Consider the following 6,380-nt stretch of genomic DNA (forward strand, 5'->3'; position numbering starts at 1 on the left):
GTCAGGGTTGCAGCACGTGGCCTCTGCAATTGCGGCCCACGGGCTTCGTTGCCCCACGGCACGTGGGATCTTCCCGCTCCAGGGATCTAACCCGTGTCCCCTGCATTGGCAGGAGGATTTTTAACCCCTGGACCACCAGGGAAGTCCTAGCCTGTGAGTTTTCAGCAGTGTGTGTACGTGTGTGTTACAGGGCTTATCTACAAACATTTCCCCAACATTGTATTATATTTTCAAACACACAGCACAGTTGAAAGAATTGTACGGTGACACCTCACACACTCCTCCCCTACGTTCTACAATGAACAACGCGCTGCACTTGCTCTTTCGTGCATCTCTCCATCATCCACCCATCTCTCCATGCCCTTCCATCCACCCATCCACCCCCCTATTCCCCGCTTCCTGCATCCACGCATCCATCCGGCCTGCTCTCTATCCATCCACGAGGCCCCTCCCTTTTCCCTACAAGTCCCGCTTTCTCACCTGGAGGCCTGCCTACAACCAAGGCAGCTGCTCTCAGCTGCTTTCAGCCTGTGTCCTGGTAAATGGGAAACCAAGGACAGAGGCCCAGTGGCTGGCGCCTTGGGGCAGCTGCCCGCCCACCACTCAGCCAAGGGCCCGCTGTGTGCTCAGGAGAGGCTGTCTCAGACACTCCAGGGGCTTGGAAGGTGCCTCCCAGGAGCTAGGCAAGGGCTAAACCTTTCTCTGGATTGTGCAGCAGGTGGACACCCCGGCCCGCTGGATGAATCGTTCTCTGCCCAGGCCCAGAAGAGGGTTCTCTGAGGGTGACACGGAAGCCAATCCTCAGGGTGAGTGCTTGGAAGGGCTCAGGAAAGGCTGCACCCTTGATGGCTGGGGCACCAGGTTGGGGGTGGGGGTAGGCAGGGGAGGGGCAGGTGGGCAGGCCCTGGGCACCAGAGTGAGTGCTGGCGAGGTGCGGGCAATGCTGTAGCTGGAAGAGGGGTGTCCAGCTGACCTGCTCCTCCCTCCATGGGGTTGGACACTGGGAGGCCAGGGTCTGGGGAGGAGTCCCAGGCTGGAGGCCTGCTGTGAGCACGGTGCCCTCAGGCTGGTGCCTCAAGCGAGCTCTGACTGGGGTGGGGCGCTGCTGTAGGCCGGGCTCCCCCCACCTCCTCCATCCCATTCTTCACAGGCCCTGCGGACAGGCAGGCCCTCCCAGGTGTCCAGCCCCAGGCCCAGCCCCACAGGGCCCCCGGGCTTAGGACAGGGGCTTCTGTCCCGAGGAGCCTCTCCTGGCTCAGCCACGCCCTGAGCGGAGCGGGGAGCCACCCCGCCTCCAGTGGGCCTGCCTTCAGCCCTCTCCCCCAGGACACTCCAGCGGCCCAGCCTCTCGAAGGCCCGTGTCTCCTCCGGGCAAGGCCGGCCAGCAGCAGGGAATTCTCTTCCCGCCCCCACCCCCTATTTTCACAGAGGAAGTGAAGGAGGAACCTGGGCCGTGTTCAAGGTCATCTCCTAGGGACACAGCTGGGCTCCACAAGTTTCATGCACCTAATGCCCCCAAAACCCGCCTTCCTGCCCCCCTATTGCACGCAAACTTCAAGATGAGGCGAGGGCTCGGGGGCCTGGGTCCCCGTCTGCGATTCCGGTGGGCGCTCCGGAACGGGACGGCCGGGCCTAGGGAAGCAGGTCGGCGGGGCTCCGCCGGCCGCCCCGCGCCGCCTGCTGGCTGACGTCGGCCCTGCGTCCGCGGGCCTCGCTCGGGGCTCCCCCGATCGCGGGCGCCTCGCGGCCCAGAGCGCCTGCCCCGAGGGGCCGGTGAGGGCAGAGGGAGGCGGAGGCGCGGCCCAAGACCGCCGGCTGGCTTGCCCCGTACCGCTTCGTGCCGTCTGCGTTACCCCGAGCAACCCGGGGACCCCTCAGCACGCCGGGCGCTGGGACACAAATCCCGAGCCCCCTCCCCTGGGTGCGCGGGACCCACCGCTTCCCCCGCGGAGAAACGGGCGAGCAGCGCCCAAGGGCACGCGGAGGGGCCGGGCGCCGCGGGCGGGTCCCGAGACGCCCGGCTCCCCCCGCCCTCCTCTCACCCGGTCTAGACCCCGAGCCCGGCGAGGGGCTGCGGCAGGGCCCGGGCCGGAGCTCCCCAGCCCCGGGCCCTGCCGCAGCCCCTCGCCGCCTCCACCCACTCCCGCCGCCTAGAGCCGCCCCTGCCCCTCCGACCCCGGCGCGCTCCGGTCGGGGCCGGCGCGCACCCACCCTCGCCCCGCAGCCCTGAGCGCGCCGGGGCCTGTCGAGGCCGCTGGCAGAGCAGCGCCGGGGCGGGCCTGGAGCAGAGAGACTTCGGTGTGTGCGACCCAGAGGGGGCTCCAGGCAGCCCCAGAGCGAGCCGGGGCGGGCAGGGTGGGTGTCCTGGGTCCCCGCACCCCGGGCTCGCATGCAGCGTCCCATCCCGGGCACTGGCGGCGCTCGCCGTGGCGGCTTCTATTTGCGCGATACTGTGCGAGGCAGGCGCTGCTCTGCTTCCAATTTTCCAGATGCGAAAATCAAAGCCCGACTGGGATTCGCGCCCAAGATCCAGACGCCGCCCGCAGCTCACGTAGAGGTCTGTACAGAAACAGCTGGACGGGGGCGTCCCTTCCCCAGTCCGAGTCCTCTTGTGCCGGCCCTCCCCGCTCCTTCCCCAGGGGAGCTGCGACCCCTGGGGCGCAGAAACTAGGAGGGAGTAGAGGGAGACCGGCTCCTGCCAGGGCCGCTCTGGGGGTGCGGGGTGGACCCCGCCCGCCCCCTTGGGAATCAGCTCTCCGCGCCAAACCGCCGAGGGGGCCGAGGGGGCCGCAGGGGCGGCGAAGTCGAGCGCGCTGACACACGCGCCTGGAATTCCCGGGGAGCCGGCGCCCTCGGCGACCCCTCCGCTCTGGGCCGGTCCCAGCCCGCGGGGGCGAGAAGAGGCCGGCTCCCCGACGGGGCTGGGCGCGGCCGACCCCCTCCTCCTCACGGAGCCGCCCCGCCGGGTTCCTCCACGTGCTGCGGCCCGGCCGCCCTGAGGGTCCGGGCACCCCCTACCACGGGTCTGAGTCCCAGCTGCCTCGATTTGCCCCTCTGCCTGGCGTGTTTCTTCCATCGCAGGAGGGTTGGTCAGGGTTCTCTGCATCCGTGTGTGGTGAACCCCTGGTAGTGGGGAGGGGCTTGTTACAAGTACCCTGGAGGAGACACAGGGACCCAGTCACGAGCCCCCTCCCCATTGCTTTGGGTCCGCTCACACGTGCGTGAGTGGGGCTGGTCACCAAGTGTGTGTGGTCTGTGCTCCTTGCTGTGTGAGGGTGTGGGCCTGTGGGTGGGCGCTGGTGTGACTACTCACTAGGTCTGCACCTGTGTCCATGTGCCCACAGCACGCACGCGCACACACACACACACACACACGCTGACCACTTGCATGGGGAGCTGTGCAAATGCACAGGGTGGCAGCCCCTGGGGATGCTGGGCTCCAGGTTTGCACAGCCCGCCTTCTCGCCCTGGTCAGCGCTCACTGAGGAGTGCTTTGCCACCTGGGGGTCCCAGCGTGTGTGGTGGGCCCAGCTCCGGGGTAGGGCAGGCTTGTGCCCGGGGCACAGACATCCAGCCCAGCTCAACCTCCAGGCTCAGGTGACAACAGAGCCCAGGAGGGGAGCCAGTCACAGGGAGCCCTGTCTCCTGATGCCCTGGCCACAGGCACCAAGGACAGTGGAGAGGGGTGCTTACCGAAGGCCAGGACTGACTGGGCCCAGAGAGGAGGGGTCCTCTGGGCAGATCAGAAGTCCTAGGATGCATGGGGCCCGAGGTGGCTTCCCAGGCCTGTGTCTGCCCTGCCCCGCACCCCACCGCCCCCCAGGGCTGGCAGTGGAAGGAGCAGGGGCCACAGGCTACAAGCCAAAACGTGTTCCTGCGCCCTGTGCCCAGAGGCCAGGTGAGTGCCCCGGAGCCTGAGCCCAGCCTTTTACCCAGAGGCCAGTGGGCTCCCACAGACCACCCGGGCCCCTCTTGTGCCTGTGACCCTTGCCCCTCACGGCTTTTCTCTATGCTCCCCCACCAGGGCGGGGCCCAGAGCATGACCCTGAGTTCCGTCCATCCCAGCCCCATCCCTCCTGCCCCGGCCATCACCACCTGCCAGCTCTGACGGGGGAGGTGGCACGGTGCCCGTGACCAGACCCCAGGCCAGAGCGCGGGGCACGCAGGGAGCCAGGGAGGATGAGGGCCCCACATCCGCTCACTCACCGGAGTCCCGAGCCACAAGCCCCTCTCAAGCCTGCACGCTGGTGGCTTCCGGGGACAAGTTAGGGTCAGGACGGGCCTCTGAGGACGGAGGAGCAGAGGGGACCGCGCTGGGGTCTGAAAGGGGGTGGGCGCCCCAGTCTCCTGGAGCCCTCGGGTGCCTGGCCAGCTCCTCTCCCAGCCCAAACCTGCCAAGGCCTCAGGCCAAACACACCCCACAACTGAGCACCCCCTCAGAGTTGGGCTGCTGTCCCCTCACGTGTGAACCCGGCCCCAGGCCCTGCTGCCCCTGCGGTCAGCTTCCAGGGGACACCGTCCCGCAGCCACAATGGCCTCCAGCTACCCGCAGGATCCATCCAAGCTCCTGACGGGGCGGCATTCGCAGCCTCCCCTGCATGGACCCCCATGGACACTCCAACCCAGCAGCCCCTGCCCTGTGCCCCCCAGGGCCTGCCCTCTGCCCCCTACCCTCCTCAGGGCCTTTCTCACCCATGTGCCCATCACTCAAGGGCAGAGGACAGGTGGCCTTGTGCCACCAGTGGCCACCAGGGGGCCCCTTGTTATGGCTGTGGGGTCCCGGTGCGTCAGAGCCTTTTATCTGGGTGCTGGGAGTGGGGAGTAGGGGCAGATGACACTGACTGTTGGCTGGCGCCTCCCTGACTTCGCGAGGGCTCTGCCATGTGGTTACTGTGAGCCCACTCCCCAGGTGAGGAAACTGAGGCCAGAGACAGGGATGCCACCCACCCGGGCTCTCAGGAAAGTAAGGTTCAGGTCTCCAAGGGTTCTCCAAGTCCACCGTGAATCTGCTGTGCTGCTTCCACCTTGCTGTGTGACTTTGGAAAAGTCCCTGACCTCTCTGGGCCTCAGTTTCTCCATCTGGAAAGTGGGGGTGGGAAGGCCAACTACTGGACAGAGCACCGGCCTGGCCTCCAGCCCACGCCCGGCTGGACTCTGCCCCCTCCTCGGAGCAGGGCTCCATCCCCATGCCCCAGGACAGGCACGTCTGGAAGCCGCCACACCTGCAGCCCAATGGCCCTGCACCCAGGGGATCTGCGCCAGCCATCAAGGAACAGACCCTCCTGGGGAACTTCTGGGGCTGCCACCAGGACGAGCGTGCCCGCCTTCCTGCCAGCGAGCAAGTTGCCACAGGCTGGGTGCGGACGTGTGTGAGCACATCCGAGCGGGCCAGGACCCTGTCGCTCAGCATGACCCCTACGGGCCAGCCCACCGCTGCCCTCTCCCTTCCAAGGCCCCTACTGGCCCAGGCGGGGCAGGGCCTGCCCACGCAGAACGCCCGGGGGGTCAGGGCTGCACCTCCCCACGGTCGTGAGGGTGACCCGGTCTCAAGCAGAAGACATCCAGGCCCCACCACCCCCTCCTCCCACCATGGACCCCACTTTGGCCCCATTGAGGCCCTAGAGGGCGGACAGAGGGGTACCGACCTCTTTGCCAGGCTGGCAAAGAGGGCCACCAGCCCGGGTGCTGGCAGCACGAGGTTCCCACACTCCCCGGTGCCAGCCTTGGCGCCCCAGCCCTGCCCCACCCTTGCCTAGTGGCGACCAGGGCACCCGGAATGTGGCTGCGGATTCCGTCCCCCGGGGCCACGGATTCCTGTCTCAGTGGGCGAGGGCGGAGGACGGCTTTCCGCCCTTTGGTCCCTGCCAACTCCAGGGAGCTGGGCGCGCCCAGGCCTTGCCAGCCAGGCCACAGGGGAGGCTGGGAGGGGGTCAGGGCGGAATCTCACTCCCCAGCTCCCCCAGGCTCTGAACCCCAGCTCCCAGGGCCTAGCCCTGCTCCCCGCATAACCCCAGGGAGCTCCTGCCAGCCAGGCAGTGGCCCCAGTCTCTCCCCTGGGGGCCTGGGTCTGCTCCCCACCTTTAGCCTGTGAATATCCAACACCAGCCCGGCCCTTCCCCTGCCCCAGGCTGGGGGCCCAGAGGCCTGCTCCCCCTCCAGCTGGACCTTCCAGCCTCACTTCATCCCCCCATCACCCCCGCCACAGCTAATCCACCCAGAGACCCCAGGACGTCCTGGCCTCAACCCTGATCCCAAGGAGAGAGGGGAGTGGGAGCGGGTGGGTGCTCGGCTCCGCCTCCTCGGCCGCTCTCCGTGGGCTTCCCCACCCGCGGGTGTCAATTACAGTAATCAGCGCCCGCCGGCTGGGAGTTCCGCCCGCG

The sequence above is a fragment of the Bos javanicus genome, chromosome 21 (genome assembly GCF_032452875.1).
Source record: "Bos javanicus breed banteng chromosome 21, ARS-OSU_banteng_1.0, whole genome shotgun sequence".
NCBI classification, from domain to species: Eukaryota; Metazoa; Chordata; class Mammalia; order Artiodactyla; family Bovidae; genus Bos; species Bos javanicus.